Genomic DNA, 16,359 nt, shown 5'->3' on the forward strand with positions numbered 1-16,359 from the left:
TATTATATACTCTGGCTCTGACTCTATCTTGGGAATTTATGCTCATGAAATATTTCAACATGGCCAAATATTTTAAGAAAGATAATAATGGACTATTATAATAGGAAAAATTGGGAACAATGTAAAAGTTCATTATAGGAGAACAGTATTTGGAATTTGGAACTATTGCACTATCATGCGGTCATTAAACATATTAAAAGTATATGGACACATGGAAAATATTTATTAAGTAAAAAAGCAGACAATAAATGATTATGCATATATTAGTGAGAGACATAAAATACAAAAACATGAGTTCAAGGGCTAACAAGTTATATGCAAAAATAAATTTTATGGTTATGAGATTATAGACATTTTCCTTTCATCAAAATATTGTTACACTTGTGAATAATGTTTTTCAAAAATAAGAGATCCATGTGCAAACCAAAATAAAATTAATGGTTCTCTTTAAAATTTCTTATGTGAACATTGTTTTGATACTATTTATTGATTTCCTATATAGATCTTACATTTATTTTATCTCATTTCCCAAACTTTAGGTGTGTGTGAAATGAATAGTTGCATTAATATGTCTCTATTAGTCTGGGTCCTGTGAGAAGCAGACTCCAAAATGAGATTAAATCGGCAAGAATTTTATTAGGGGAAGTGCTTGTGAAAGAAAATAGAGAGGGAGTCAGAAAAGGCCAGGGGAGCCATCGGACCATGAGGGACGGAGAGGTCCTGGGGTGGAAGTGCCCTAGACAGCCCTGCATTCAGAGACGTGGGTAAGTACCTGGGCAAGTCCTGTAGGCAAAGTCGGCTGACAATGAAGTCTGCCGGCCTCCAGGAACTGAGCATCCTACAAGCAGCCCTCAGCCTCTGGCCCAGGCAGCCCATGGGAAGTGTAGTCTCGGGGCAAACATGACTCTGGATTTCAAAGCTCACTGTCTGGGCCCTTCCTCCCTCACAAGGGTATCTGACCTTTTGGTGTCTCTGGGCCACACTGGAAGAAGAGTTGTCTTGGGCCACACATTAGATACATTGTGACACATAATCACCAAAAAAATCTCACAATGTTTTAAGTGAATGTACAAGTTTGTGTTGAGCTGCATTCATAGCCGTCCTGAGATGAACACAGCCCATAGGCCGCAGGTTGGACGTCCCTGCACACAGGTCTGCCAGGGTGCCCAAGCATAATTTATTAAAAAGTTATCTGTACAACAATACTTTAATATCAGCCTATCAGTCCTGAATATTTCATAATGACTAGAAAATAATAAAGCATTGAAGAAAATATTTCAAAAATGTTTAAAGTCAAAAAGCAATAAATAGTCTAAATGAAACACTATTTGGAACTATTTAAAGAACAATGCTCCTTTTCTTGGTCTCACTTTAATCGACCATAGCTACATTAAAACTAAAAAGCAGATGTTAGGTGGCCCGTAATAAGCTATGTGTTAAATCAAATATCTGCTGAATATATTCTAACTGGAAGGTTGTACAAACTAGTGAGCCATAATATTTAGATGATGAGTCACAAATTTCCCCAGGGGGGTCTCCCCAAGACCCTAGAGACCAGTGCCAACTAGTTTAAGATGCTGGTTTTGTAACTCGGTTGTTGAACAGCCTTAGAAAACAAATATGGCACTGGCTGATGTGGCTCAGTGGACTGAACACCAGCTTGTGAACTGAAAAGGCTGCTGGTTCGATTCCCAGTCAGGGCACATGCCTGGGTTGTGGGCCAGGTCCCAGCTGAGGGTGTGTGAGATGCAGCTGATAGATGTTCCTCTCACACATCCATGTTTCTTTCCCTCTCTTTCTCCCTCCCTTTCCCTGTCTCTAAAAATAAAAAGTAAAAAATAAATAAAATCTTAAAAAAGAAAAAGAAGAAATATGTCTTCTCTCAGCCTCAGTATCCAGGAAAAATCAAAAGTAATTATACTGACTTCAAATACAGGGTGAGGTCAAAGGAGGTTTACAGTCATGAGTATGTGAAACACAGAGTTTATTCTTGTATTGTTATTTATCATAGAATTAATTGCCATATGAATGACTGTAAGCTTACTTTTGTCCCATCCTGTAATTATACCAAATTAACCTTCATCATTATGAGTTTTTATGAAAATAAATGTAAGGTGCTTAGAACTATACTTAGCACATATTAATACTCAACAAAGTGTGACCCCATTCCTCTACACAAACACACACTTTCCTCAGGGCAGTGGCTCTCTGGTCCACTATGGCCTCCAAGGTAAGTCCAGCCTCCTCCGTGCCACCTCTATGGTCATATTTCTTCAACATGCATTTGAATAAATGTACCTCCCCTTTATTCCAGCCCAGGTTTCCTGTTCCAATGAAGCTGATCTCCTTGGTGTCTTCCAAGGATCCCACATTTAGTTCCAGCAACAAACATTGCATCTGCTGCACCCATACCCCTTCCACTCTTCTCCCTTCCTTTCTGCTCTTCCAAATTGTACTCACATCTAACCTTTTTATGGAGCCATTAATCTCCCACTTCTCTGAGCTTCTACAGTACTTATTAACATATTGTTCAATTCTGCAGTAAGTAATATAAGCTTATCTTACCGCCATCTACAATCTTTCATCCTTCTTGGCATCTAAGAAGAGATGATAAACCCACAGTGGATTCTGAATTAATTCGTATGTAATTACAGGCACTCCCTGCATGCCAGCTGACCCTACTTGCATCCCATGGAGCTATATGCTCTGACGCATCTATACGTGTGACAGTGACTTAAATGCATAGAAAGAATTTAATTTGTACTTGAAATATTAAGCTTATCTGGTTCAGAGGCATGTGTATATACAAGGGCAATCAGGAGTGATCTCTAAAATAATACACTATAATATTACTGTAAGGTTATTGTAAATTTAGAAGAAATTAATAGGATGCTTATAAATGTTCAAATGAATAAATGTGCTTTCATTGGCTTCAATGGGACATAAGAAATGCAGACCTCATAACCATTGACCTAATACCACTACTCACACTACAGTCTTATGCCAGAACCCAGTAAGAATCCACTCACCTTTAGATACTTTTAAAAATAAAGTAATATCTGCCCTGGCTGGTGTGGCTCAGTGGAGTGAGTGCTGGCCTGCAAACCAAAGGGTCTCAGGTTCGATTCCCAGTCAGGGCACATGCCTCGTTTGTGGTCCAGGTCAGGTCCCCAGTAGGAGGCGCACGAGAGGCAACCACACATTGATTGTTTCTCTCCCTCTCTTCCTCCCTCCCTTCCCTTCTGTCTAAAATAAATAAATAAAGTATTTTTAAAAATAAAATAAAAAATAAATATCTAAAAACTATTAAACACTTTTAGCACAAATTTATACCTAATTAGGACCCATCCAAGAAGCTACACAAAACAAGTCCTAGATCCAGCAACAATTTACATGCTTCTTAGTTTAAATGAGTACCATCTAAGGGTCCTGGACACTTAGAAGAGCATAGTGCCCAAGTGAACCTCTGTTAACGTACAGAGAAGAGATGCTATAACAGAAAGAATATCCAATGGTAAAACTTCAACCGATAAATGACTTTGTTGGTACAGGGGCGTGACATGATACAATGTGACATGCTATGACAGGACACGACATGACGTTTTGTTACAGGGGTCCATTGCCAGGGTCCTAGAGCTGAGGCACAAGAGGCAAACCCTAGAGGGAAGAAACTTTACCATTTTAACCTGGGGTTTACTCTATGTGCCTTACACTACTTGGTATGATAAAGAAAATGTTATTTCCATCAATGGGAGAAGGCAGCACTGAAGGACGAGGAGCCTAATGATGGCACGGGGAAGCTGTGAAGTCAGGAACGGAGTCTGTTTGCCTAAGACAAGTACCTCTGGGGAGAAGGACCTTTGGAGGGAGGTGAGATCGGTTTCTCTGAAAAAGAAATGGACAAGAGAGGCCTGGAGCTACATGTTGGAAAATCTTCCAACTATGGGTAATAAGAATACCACTCTTACTGATAGGCTTTTATAAAGATCATAAGCAGCATTCGGATAGTGTTTTAAATTCCTTGACAAAAGGGGTTATATAGACACAATTAGGCAAGTTATTTTGGGGGGACCTGTTTAAGCAGCAGCACTTTCTCTGCCCCATCCGTTTTCCTTCAGGATTAGTTTCACTTGCCCTAGAACTTCAGAAAGAGAACAGCCCATGATATCGAACGCCTTTGCCGCATAGCTGTCTCTTCTCCAGCAATCATTATGTGGCCAACTGAGAGAGAAATAAAAAATGCAGGGGTTGTTTTATAAGGATGGGTGTTTGGGAGTGGAGCCTTGAAAAGTAGCAGTCTTTCCTTTGGCCATTCTGTTTCACTTTCCACAGGGGAACTGTTTTCTTCATCATTTATCCCAACTGACAAGTACAAGCACTTTGGGCCCTAAGTGAATGTGAACAATGTCAAAAGGAATTGGGCTAACTGGAGGCATCTGCAGCTCCATTCCCAGTTCATTCTGGCGGGGGCCACGGCAGCCAATGTGACAGGGAGGCTGGTGGCCAGACACGCCTGCAGATGGAGCCTCACATACTGTACGCATCATGACCAACCATAAAAACAGTCACAATGAATCAGTGGAGCTGCGGAGAGGCTCCTTGGAACCTTCACATTCGATTTTACTTGGCTGGCATGCGCAGGTTGTAGTCAGCAGCTATATTAAGCAGAGATTCAGAACTAAGCCACAAAACCCAGGTTGCAGGGTCTCGCTCCCTGGTCTAAGCCACCGGTTCGAGAGGTTTTATTGGCCTGAGAGAGTTCATGGTGAACTTGCTTGTGTTTGCAAATGGGTAAAGGCTTCATTTTTAAATACTCTGTGTCTATCTGTGCATGCTTCTGACCCCTTGAGCAAACAGTGTGGCTAGAAAGGGTCTGAAAGCTTCAATAAGAGAAAAATCCAGTCAGCCAGGAATTCCAATACCAATACCAATTTAGAAAACGAGCTAATCCACCTTGACAACATGTTGTCACTGTGGAGTTGCAAAAAGGAATTACACATTAATACGACTTTAAAAATTAGAGGCCCCGCAATTTAACAGCTTAAGTTTGCTTCAAAGGGACAGCAGGGAGGCAGCAGTGGGTTTCAGGTGACAGCTTGAAATTCTCTGGTTCTTCGCTCTGTTCAGGTAAAAGGTCTGATGGTAACACGAGCTTTCCAACTTGTTTCAAACCGAAGTATTATGGAAAGGTAAATTATGTTTTGTATTCATGACTGAAAGCATTTTACTTTAAAGCCATTGCAGCTGATGCTGTCAAGGTAGAGATTCAAGTTTTATGTACAATGCCTCCAGCCCAGCTGATGTGAGTGAGGCAACATGACAGCTTGTAATAAGTAATTTTTATACAGTTACATTTATCACTCAAGTAGGCTTGGCAATATTAAACACAGACCTTAAAATATTGCTGAAGAGGAGGACAGGGGCTGGAGGCCATGGGGGGGTTTATCCCCCCTTTAGTACAAGTGCGGGTGCCAATTTGGGTTCTTTTATATTTTTTCCAGTGTGTATTCCTGTTAATGTGGCACTTTTTAAGATATGCACCCAAATGCTTTTCTACTGTTAATATGTCACTAAGAGGTTAAGAATGGAATGACCCCATTTGGCCCAAAGGATGTTATTTCAGGCTTTAATGAATTAGATATTGCTACCATTTTCAGGTGAAAATCAATTGCCTCAATTAACCAATTTCCACCAATCCAAATATTTACAAAATGGAAGGCCCTGAGTCTGCAATTTCTGCTGCATTATACCTTTGTTTCCCCTAAAGCTGTTCCCTTTACATTCTTCATTAGCATCTCATTTTTGCTAAAGCCACAAGGCCAGCTATGTCTCTGCAGTGGCATGAGGCTTTTATCCACTCCAAAGCAGACAGTTTGTATGTGGACTTTCTGTGGAGGGGGATTTTCCCTTTTACCTATTATTTAATATGTTTAAACTTGGAGAAACAAAGGAATTCATCTAATTCCTTTACCTGGGATATCTATCATCTATCTATCTATCTATCTATACACACACATGCATATACATATATATGTATGTATACATATGTATATCTGTATGTTGGATCTGAAAAGAAAAGGTACTACTTTACACAGTATGCCCTTTAGGAGTTTTAAGCATATTTATTCATTGTTACTTATTTAATCCTCCTATTATCTTTATGAGGTGAGTAGGAATTTTAAACTCATGTACCTATTACATAAGAAAATTAAAAGTACCACAAGGTTAAGCAATTTTTGAAGGGTCACACATCTAAAAACTACTGCATCCAGGATACAAACTCAGGCCATTTGACTATAACATCTGCATTCTTAAGCACTGCTTTTAAAAACAAATATATAGGATAAGCAAGACTAATAAAAAAAATTAGGGATTCATTCTTTTCAGCTTAATTAGATAGAAGAAGCTCTGTTCCTCAGGAGAAAGCCTTCTTCACACCAATTTGCACTCATCTGTCAGATGTTGGGTGCTTTCATAAGCATTTAATTGGGCTACTAACATCTTTCTTTTGGGCTGCCTATAAAGAAAGTAAATGTAAAAAGAGGAAAGTGGTTTTCCCCCAAACCATAGCTGAAACAAGTTAAATTGAGTTAGTTTGAATTCATTTAAGCTATAAAGCCAAAATTCCTTTGACCTGTGCACCAAAGATTCAACCAGTTTTGCAGTATGGCTCCCAATCCCACATTTGTTGCACAAATATGTGTTGAATACCCACTTGTGCCATGCCTTGTGCTAGGAACCAGGGAAAAACAGTGGTGAACACAGTCACGTATCATTTCTCACTCAGGGACTTTAGAGTCTAGGGGTGTTAGCCCAGCATGTTCCAGTGACTATAATAGATCATGAAGACGTGCAGATAAAACAAACATGGACCCTGCCATGTGGAAGCAGACATCTGAAATTAGGAGGCAGACATAAATAAATAATCACCATGAGTGTTAAAATTGCTGTGCCGAGTGCTTATATAGTGGATCACATGATTATAAAAACTTACAAATATAACATTGGAGTCAATTGTCTCTTACCCTTTAACCACAATACAATCTGCCATTTAAGATAGCAAACACATGTTTGAGAGATATAATTATGTTTTTCTTTGAGATCTTTCAAACATGGTGATGGAAGCTAAAGAACATATGAATTATAATTCTTACCAATCCCAAATATAAAAATCTTACTTCCATCCCTGGAAATCACACCTACCATCAACTGCATGTCTTAGAAAGTAAACAAGACCTAGACTCTTGAAACTTCTGAATGAAAGCGAGAAACCAAAGTTCCTGTGCCCACAGGGAAATCGGATCAGAGAAGTCAAGTCTTTGTGTGATTCAACCTAATTTCTCTCTTTTTCAGAGAGAAATTGTAGAAAAGACTGTAATGTCTGAATCAGTTGTTTTTGCTGGAGGTTGTGTAGAGACAGGGAAGAAATTCATCCAAATGATTGGATCTTAACATTGCCAGTGATCTCACTCCCATTTAGATACTTAATGTGATTCCAACAATCTCAACCAGGAGTGGTTTTTGCCCCCAGAGACCTACGGCAATGTCTGGAGACACATTTGGTTGTCAAAACCAGGGAGTTACTACTGGTCTTCAGTGGGCAGAGGCCAGGGCTACTGTTAAATGCTCTACAACACATAGGGCAGCCCCCAAACCAAAGAATTTTCTGACCCCATATATCAATGGTGCTAAGGTTGAGAAACCTTGTTTTACAGACGGCACAGATCTGGAAATAATTTGGATTCCTACTATCTCCAAACACAGCAAAGAGACAAGTCTTACTGACCACCAAGGGCTTTCACCTCAAATGCTGTCACATGGCATCTTGTGGACCTCCGGGGAGCGCTGCTAGAAAGTGGTCAGGGAGCAGGAAATGGCTTCTAATTAGTAGTGTCCTCACAGGATACAACTGCAAAAGACAATTTCCTGCCCCCTTATTTGATGGGAGGATTAATCTCTTACTGAATTCCAGATGAGGAAGATTTTCAAAAGTTTCAAATAGCAAGAGTGTAGCGTAGAGCTGGCAATTATGTGCAATTTGTACAGTGTTCAACAATCAAAATGTAAATCCGATGAGTTTGTTGAGGTAAATGCATACAGCATGTTTACCTTAAAGAGCATCAGGCTGTAGAGATTCTAATGGGTTCTGACAGTTGGGAAGAATTATCTTTTCATATTGCAATTTTTATCTGTGAGATAAAAAGGGAAAATAAGACAAGAAATTTACTCCTAGGACACTATTATCTATGAGGTTTTTCTTTTTCTTTTCTTTTTTTTCCCTGATAAGGAGCAATATAGGTATGGGGCATTGAAGAGATAGAGATTTGATAAATTCAGTGTTCTAGACAGATTTATCTGCACGGAGACAATTAATTTTGTGGCATTCACGGTGTTCTGTGCAACATCTAAAACACCATCAGCTCCTCAGTAAACATTTTCTCCCTGTCATATAATAATGTATACCTAATGCAGTGCTTGATTTGGGCCTTCATTTCCCCTGTATGAAAGGCTACCCAGAACTTTGAAAACAATAAGCCTTTGCTAATTTCCATGGGAAAACAAAAACCTAGCTTTTGTCTTTGCTTACGTGTGAGCTGGCCAATTCTCTGCCAGCTCAGTCTGGCAGAGAATTGGCTTTCAACAAATAGTCATATTCTTATATCTCTCTCCCTCTTTTCCCATAAGCCACAAGAGGTTTTCCATCTTTTCTCCTGCTAAAACTTCCAGAGCCAAGATAAAAAGAAACGTTTATGTAATGGAATAGCCTACATAAATACATTCTGACTCAAATACTAGTCTCTGAGGAGTAGGTCAGGTGGCTGTGGCTTCACAATAAGAAGGCAGAATAGAAGCTTTGGAATAGCAATCAATACTGGAGTTTTTGATGCCTTCTCTCTAAAATCTTAGTGCCTCCCCTCCCAGACCCAAACAAGAACAAACAGAAAGATTCAGTCTATTCCTGGTATAACCAACCCTCCTCCTACAATTGCCAACTTGATGCCCTTAGCATCCTTACCAGAGAGCCCACCGCAGTGCATGCATGCAAGACAGAAGGGCTCTTCATGGCTGGCTGACAATGCCTACCCTTTGAAACAGTGTGCTGGGAACACGTGACACAGGTTGGTTCATTGTCACATAGTTATTCAACTGATGAAGTCTAGTACAGATGCTACCCACGCCGTATAGCTTCCAGCTCACACTGCAGCTGCACTGAAATGTGATGCTTATGAGCTGGTCAAACCACCTGGTAGCTGAATTCTACTCTAGGGAGCACCTAAAGTTCACTTTATGTCATTTAAGTGACTAAAAGTAGTTATTATTCTTAGAACGCTTGTTCTGAGTAAAACAGCTGTTAACAGGCTTTGCTTTGCTTTTGGATATCAGAAAAGATCACAGGATTAGGCAAATACTAAAGTGTTAGTTTGATGGAAAATATAAAGTATTATTTTTAAAAGCAGAGGGAAACTCGTAAGTATTATATTCTACTCCCTCTTATTACGGGTAAAGGAAGTGAAGGCCAGAGTGGTCCAGCAACCTTGCACAACTCCCCTGGGTTAAAATTCTTTTTGCTTTCCAACATGCCATTTCATTTAATATAATATGGTGAATGCTTCTAAACAAAAAAGTAGGGTTTATCCATAGAGTTTACTACATTAACTTTATGGGTTATATTATAATATAATGGACTTAATTATGTTATATTATAACTCATAGAAGAAAATTTGACAATATCTATGAAAATTACAAATATATTTACCCTTTATCATAGCAATCTGATTTTTATACACTTGCTTATCTGAAAAATGACATTTTACAGGTTATTTGTTGGCAAAATTGGAACTAATTCAAGTGTCCACTAGTAGTAAACCAATTAAAAAAACTATAGTACAGCACATGGCTATATAAAAGAAAAATAAAGCATTCTCTATTGATATAGAAATATCTCTAGATTTCTAGGATTAAAAAACAATATATAGACAAAATATACATTGTATGTTAGCTTTGTGTTAAAAGGGGATTAATAAGAATATATATTTGTATTTTCTTTAATGTACTAGGAAGTATACAGGAGAACCTGACATAAGTGATCACCTATAGAAAATAGTGGGGACAAGTTTATGTGCACAAACTTCCCCCATGTATACATGACATATTTATTTCTTAGACCACATGAGTACAGTATTTAGTTAAGAAATAAATACTTTTTTAAAAATAACAAATATAAAATGAATTCCATGAAGGAACTGATGCATTATTTGCTTTTTGAACATTTGTTTGCTACTCTTTTAAAAATCATTCACAGAAAATATAATCTGCAACTTCAGTTTTCCAGTTTACCACGTAAGAAGCTTAGAAGTTGCAACTCCATTATAATAACAAGCAAAAGGCTGAAAAACTAAAAATATCAAGCAACTTTTCTTAGTTTCCTAAGAGAACAAGGTCACAGTGAAAAGCACTGCCCCACAAAATTGGAGGGACTCACAGGTAAATACAGAGAATCACAGCCCATAGGGGTGGAAAGCTCCAGAACAGCCAGTGCAGGGATAGGAAAATCTGAAGTATAATCGACAAATAGCTATAGGCTTAGTATGGACAACTCTGAGGGTTAAAAACTCCAAAGGAACAAGTTGTTGGTGGGGGTGGCACACTTTTGTGACTTTTGCCTCTTGAGATCCTACCAAGTTTTTGCAGTGAATAGCCAAGAAAAATCTCCCCTGGTGGGGACAAAAAAAAAAAGAAACCATTTTGAGATATGTCAGAACATTCTGTCCTTAATGCAGACTGCCCCCGGGAGAAACTATTTAACCAGAGTCTAACCTGCTGGGGTTTTATAAGAGCCTAATTGACCTGGGGGGAAGGGAAATACTCAGTTCCGGCACATTCAGCCTTTCATATAGACGGAAAATATCCAATTCCACCCCACTATAGCCAGCCTATTCCACCTAAGGAAAAGGAAGAAACTGAGAAGCACATGTAAAGTTCATAATCCAGAGGCACACATTCACTAAACTACTGAGACATAGTCATATAACTGACTTTCATTCCTCTACCACCTCACTACCACATTACTAAAGGCCTATTTGCAGCAGTTCCTTTTACCCAGTATATCATACACAGCTGTCAAAGAAAAATTACAAGACATACTAAAAGGAAAAAAACAAAAACAAACAAAAAACCCCATGGTTTGAAGAACGAAAAGGCATTACAACTAGATGCAGATATATCAGAGATATTAAAAATATAAAACCAGAAATTTAAAACAACTCTGAATAAGATGCTAAGGATTCTAATGGATAAAATAGATAACACGTAAAAATAGATGGGTAATGTAAGCAGACAGATCAAAATTCTAAACACTGCAAGAGAAATGAAGAATGCTTTTCATGGACTTACCAGTAGACTAGACAAACCTGCAGAAATAATCTCAAAGTTTAAGAATATATCAATATAACCCTCAAAAATTGAAAAGCAAAGAGAAAAAAGACTGAAAAAAACCCAGAATAGCTAAGAACTGTGGACAACTAAAAAAGGCATAACTCACATGTAAGGAAAATATTAAAAGGAGAAAGGAACAGAAAAAATAATTGAAACAATAATGTCTGAGAATTTCTCCTAAATCAATGTGAGACACCAAGCTACAGATCCAGAAAGCTCAGAGAACACTAATGAAGATAAATGCTCCCCTTGCATCTAAGCATTTCATTTTCATAGTGTAGACATCTAAGTGTTAACAAAAGAGAAGGGAGCTAAACTGGCTGGACCTAATTGAGTCTGGAAGTTAAAGTTAATCAGGCTTAAATCAGCAGGTTACAGTTTGAGGATCCCCAGGGGACTTAATCCCTGAAGCAGACTCCCTCAGGGATAACTGGCCATTATCTATGATTTTGGTGAAAGATATAAAACAATAGAAAAAATTCCTTTGCTAGGCATGTGCACATCAGAAGCCAAGATGGGGCAGGGGAGGTCTTTCTACTTTGAAGCATGCACAGTAGAAGCCAAGATGGCAACCATAAAAGGGTATACTCTACCTGAGAAAGGAATTGGATTGGATGAGGGCATAAAATCCTAGAAGATTTAGGAAAGAGATTGGATAGAGAGAGGATCCAACATAAGCTCATGAAGAGCCAGGAGAAAAGATTGGTTGGTTAGTTTGAAACAAAACCAACCCCTTTCCAAGCCCAAGGAAATATAATCAAAGCTTAACAAAAGCCTAACTTGGTAGCAAGCATTCCTCCGTGCATTCACATACTCTCCTGCTCTCTCTCTATAGCAACCATGCAGGCCTGGTAGCCACACAGCTTCAAGCATGGGCCTAAGCATGGGCCTGGGTGTGTCAGTGCAGCACCAGACAAAATGCAGCTGAGCACTTAGTCTATGAGAACATAAACTAAGGTAGTCACATGGGGACAGAGACTGAGATGGACTAAGCTTTGTCATGGACTGAACTGAACCATACCCTCCTCATGCCAAGCCAATGGTATGGAATTTCTGGACCCTGGCCCTTCTTCTGGGCTTAGTGAAGATGAGGCTGGACTTCTTTCACGGGTTGGGATGGAGCTGAGCCATCCGGTAATGCATGAGACACTGGAAACCTGGACACAGTCCTTTGTTTGCTGCAGATTCAATAAATCGTGCCACCACACTCAACCTCCCATGCATGGGTCTCCAAAATGCTCTTCTCATGGCTCTTGAAAGAATCCCACTGGCAATAGTTTCAAACCACAAAAAAATCAAAGGTAAAGAAAAATTTCTGAAAGGTGCCAGAGGGGGAAATACCTACAGAGGGGCAAAGACAAGAATTGCATTTGACTTCTCAGAAATCGGCCCACAGGAAGACAATACAGTGAAATATTCAGTACTAAGAATTCTTAGTGAAATAAGTGAAAATAAAATAAAATAAACTTTTAATTTTTTATTCATAATTGATCTAATGGATAAGTTTGTTTAAAATAATAGCTACAATGAGTTTAATTATATATATATTTACATATACATGTGTGTGCTTATATATTCTCAGGGGTAAGCAAAATGAATAAAGCAATGGTACAAGAGACAAGAGAGAAGAATTAAGATTATTCTGTTATTATAAAGTATTCGTACTACCTGTGGAACAACATAGTGTTTTTTGAAAGTGGACTTTAGTCCACTGTAAATCTGTATTGTAGAGATTATCAGAGTGGATCAAAAACACAACACAATGATATGTTGTCTACAGAAAAATCCACTTTAAGTATAAAGACATATATAGATTAAAAGTAAGGGGTGGAGAAAGATATACCATCCAACACTAATCAAAGGAAAACAGGAGTAGCTATGTTAATTCCAGATGGAACACATGTCAGAGTCAAGAAAGTTATGTGGGATAAAGAAGAGGCATTATGTAATGATAAAGAGGTTGATTTTCCAAGAAGACCTAGTAATCCTTAACATGTATGTTTCTAATGATAGAGTATAAAAATATGTGAGGCAAAAATTGTACAACTTCAAGAAGAAACAGATGAATCTGCCATTCTATTTAGAGACTTCAACATTCTCTATCAGAAATGATCTACCAGACAGAATATAAGTAAGAATATAATTCAACTCAACAACATCATCAGTCAACTGGGTATAATGGACATCTCTACACTACTTTATCCAACAACAGGAGAATATACAATCTTTTCAAGTTCACATGGAACATTCATCAGGATAGACCACATCTTAAATCATAAAACATACCTTAAAAAAATTGAAAGAACAAAAATAACACAATGTCTGCTTTGAGATCACAATGGGATAAAACTAAAAATCAGTAACAGAAAGATGCCCAGAAAAATTCAAAATATCTAGGAAATTAAATAATACATGGATCAACACAGAAATATCAAAAAATTAAAAATATTTAAACTAAATAAAAATAAAAGAACAAAAATCTTTGGGATGTATTAAAAGCAGTGTTTACAAGGAAATGTATAACATTGAATATATGCATTAGAAAAGTAGGCTCTGGCTGGTGTAGCTCAGTGGATTGAGCTCGGGCCTGCAGACCAAACAACCGCAGTTCCATTCCCAGTCAGGTGTGCCCTGTGCTGCCTGGGTTGCAAGCCAGGTCCAAGCAGGGGACGCACAAGAGGCAACCATACATTGATATTTCTCTCCCTCTCTCCTTCCCTTTTCCTCTAAAGATAAATAAATAAATAAAATAAAAGAAGAAAGACCTTAAATCAATGATCTAAGCTTCAATGATCTAAACAAAAGAGGAAAACAAATTGAATCTACAGTTAACATAGGAAAAAAGTAATAAAATTTTGAACAAAAGTCAATGAAATAGTAAACAGAAAATCAACTTTAAAAATGCAGACAACTGTAATTGAACAACAATAAAATATTTTTTTAAAAAATGAGCAACACCAAAAGTGATTTTTTGGAAATATTAATATAATCAGTAAGCATTTCATCAAACTAACTTAAAAAAAAAGAGGACAAAATTGAATAATATTAGAAAATAGAGGGAACATCACTACAGATCCCATAGACATGAAAAAAATTATAGAATATTATGAACAACACTATGCCCATCAATTTAATAACCTACATAAAATGGCACTAAGTTCTTTAAAGGCACAATCCAGGACTGAAGAAGGCAGCCAAGTAGGCAGATGATGAATCCACTTGATCTTGTCCCCAGTTCAGATTTTCAGCTGATCTTCTGACAAATAACCTGAGAAATCAATGGAACCTTAGCTGATATGAAGTTTTGAAGCCAAGGAATACAGAACTTGCTTTATACCATCTAGTTAGGAGATTTTGTAAGTTGAAGGGGAAATACCCTATGCATGGCACCTGCAATAGTGAAAGGACCAGTCAGAAATTGCAGCATTGTAGCTCCCTCTCCTACCAGGGCAGTGGTCTCTAGTCCTCCTCAGGGACCTCCCAACCCTAATCCAGAGTTACTTTGGAGGATTCACAGTCTGGGAGATTCAGGCTACACATACACAGTGAGCAGCACAGCAGCACAGAGCTGCAGTGCAAATCAGGAGAGATCAATTTATCAGACATAGAGTTCAAGGTAATGATTACAAGGATGCTCTAGGACCTCAGTGAGAACTACAAGAAACTTTATGAGAACTACAAGGAACTGAGTAGGAAGTAAATCACAATATAAAAGGACATCAAAACTATGAATAAGAATCAGGTGGAAATGAAAAATACACTAGAAGAAATTAAAACCAAGCTAGATGAAGCAAAGGACCAAATTAGCAAGTTGGTGGACATGGTAGATCAAAACACCCAGTCAGAGAAACAAAACAAAACCAAAAAAAGACTAAAAAAGAATGAAGATAGTTTAAGGGAGTTTTATGACAACATGAAATGTAACATTCACATCATAAGAATACAAGAAGAAGAAGAAGAAAAAGCAAGGGATAGAAAGCCTGTTTGAAAAAATAATGATAGAAAACTTCACTAATTTGATGAAGGAAAAAAGCCATGCAAGTTCAGAAAGCAAAGGGGGTCCCGACTGAGATGTGCACAGAGACACACTTCAAGACACATCACAATTAAAATAGGAAAATTTAAAGACAAAGAGAGAATCTTAAAGTCAGAAAGGGAGAAACAACTAGTACCATACAAGGGAACTCCAATAAAGCTATCAGCTGATTTCTCAACAGAAACACTACAAGCCAGAAGGGACTGGCATGTTGTGTTATGTAGTAATGAAAAGCAAAGATCTGTAAGGCTCTCATTTAAAATGGAAGGTGAAATAAAGAGCTTCCCAGACCAAAAAAAAGGCTAAAAGAGTACATCTCCACCAACCTATAATTGCAATAGATGGTAAAGGGACTGCTTTAAGAAGGAGAGAAAGAGACAAAGAGAGAAGAACACAGGTACAAAGTGAAAAATACAATGAATAAGTACCCATCAATAATAACCTTAAATGTAAATGGATTAAATGCTCCAATCAAAAGCCAAAGGGTAGCTAAATGAATTGAAAGACAAGACCCGCATATATACTGTCTACAAGAGACTCACCTCAGAAGAAAAGGTCTACACTGGCTGAAAGTGAAGGGATGGAAAAAATATTCTAAGCAAATGGACATTAAAAAAAAAGCTGGGGGAGCAATACTTACATTAGACAACACAGACTTCAAAACAAAGGCCATAATAACAGACAAAGAATGTCACTACACAACACTTAAGAGAGCAGTCCAACGAGAAGATATGATATAACTATTGCAAACATATATGCACCTAAGATAGGAGCACCTAAATATATAAGGAAAATCCTGGAGGACTTTAAGAAAGACATCAATAGCAATACATTTATTTTATAGGATTTTAATACCCACTGTCAACAATGGACACATATTCCAAACA

This window comes from Artibeus jamaicensis, unplaced genomic scaffold (genome assembly GCF_021234435.1).
Source record: "Artibeus jamaicensis isolate MK-2021 breed Jamaican fruit bat unplaced genomic scaffold, CSHL_Jam_final contig_484, whole genome shotgun sequence".
NCBI lineage: Eukaryota > Metazoa > Chordata > Mammalia > Chiroptera > Phyllostomidae > Artibeus > Artibeus jamaicensis.